Source organism: Schistocerca serialis, chromosome 7, assembly GCF_023864345.2.
Source record: "Schistocerca serialis cubense isolate TAMUIC-IGC-003099 chromosome 7, iqSchSeri2.2, whole genome shotgun sequence".
NCBI lineage: Eukaryota > Metazoa > Arthropoda > Insecta > Orthoptera > Acrididae > Schistocerca > Schistocerca serialis.
Window position 1 is genome coordinate 113,466,408 of NC_064644.1, and position 1,602 is coordinate 113,468,009.

Here is a 1,602-nt window from a genome sequence, read left to right on the forward strand (position 1 = left end):
GGACATCACACACATCCATGCCCGAGGCAGGATTCGAACCTGCGACCGTAGCGGTCGCGCGGTTCCAGACTGTAGCGCCTAGAACCGCTCGGCCACACTGGCCAGCCATGAACAACACTAATGTACTCCAGAGTCCGTTCCACCTATCATTCGCCTCTAACATTTTCATGACCTCTGATAGTAAGTTCTTGTACATCTACGAAGTTCTATTAATATCTGACCATGTCTTCTGTGAGTTCCACTTTTTGTCAGATAGTGTCCAGTACTTGCATGGATTTGCAAACGATAAGGATTTCAGCACAACTGTACAAAGTAGTTGGTAGTAACACCATCTACATTATGTATATAAAGGAAGATAAAGCAGTAGATTGAATGTTGTTTGTTTGTGAGAAGATAGCGCTTTGCTTCGTTCAACAAATAATAGGACTGCCATCTATTGAGCATGCGGTTTGGGTTCCTACGAAAATGGAATGCGACTGTGGAATAAATGGGTTGAGGAGGCCATACCTAATGCCTTTCAGAACTCAACGGCCCCAAGCGACTAGCGCCTGAGAGGACACACTATTGTTCAATTGTTCACTTGTCTGTGTAGCTATGTCACGTACCCTCTCAAGAAATGAGCTTGTTTGCACGCAGACAAGTGTCCACACAGATACTGCAGAATCTCAACCACCTTGCTCGATCGCCAAAGTCCCACACGCCAAGCACCTGAAAGGACACATATATTGTTCTTTTGTTTGCTTAACCGTGCACCTACGTCTGGCGCCTTGTCAGGAAATGAGCTTGTTTGCAGGAAGACAGGTATCCACACGGACAGTGCGACGACGTCTTGAGCACCATGGACTGCCAGTATGACTAATATTGTTGCGGCTTCCCTTGACGTGGCAGCAGACAAGAAGGGCGCCGACATTGGTGCGTCCATCAACAACACTGCATATAATACAGGAGTGGCTTCATGCCGTCTTTTCAGAAGACTCCCGTTTCTGTGCACAGCCTCACGATGGACATTGCAGCGGAGAGACATGCACAAACAGTGGTGTGCATAACGATAATAAAGGAGACAGTATCTTCAGACGTATCTGTGTCTGGAGGTTGCTAGGACGGTAGCCCCCATCCTTCTGAGACACTTCCCTCTAAATTCAATCAATTATTAGCTAGTACTCTCCCCATCCGCCACCATCATCAACATTTGTGCCTAAAAACACTTTAGAAAGAAAATGAATTTTGTATGAATACTTTTATTTAAAAAATTACAAAAGCTAAATAGTATTTAGTTTCTGTAGGCGTTTTATTAATCCAAAAACTAATGAGTCAGTGACATAATTGCTGCAAATGTTTTTGGAGAATGATGAAGCAATTCTCAGTGCATTCCTGGTACATCTACAGCTCCTTCTCAAAGAGAAGCTAACTACACACATCGAGAGTAGATACTTGTTACAAAACATGCCTCCTCTGCACCAATCCTCTACCTAGTGATACTTCCTTCACCCACACCCTGCATCCCCACTTAAAATCAGCTAAGTTAAAATGCGTTAACCATACTTACCGTCTGCAAGTCATTTGATTGTTGTACTCCTACACCTGAAGTGGTAGAAATTGAAA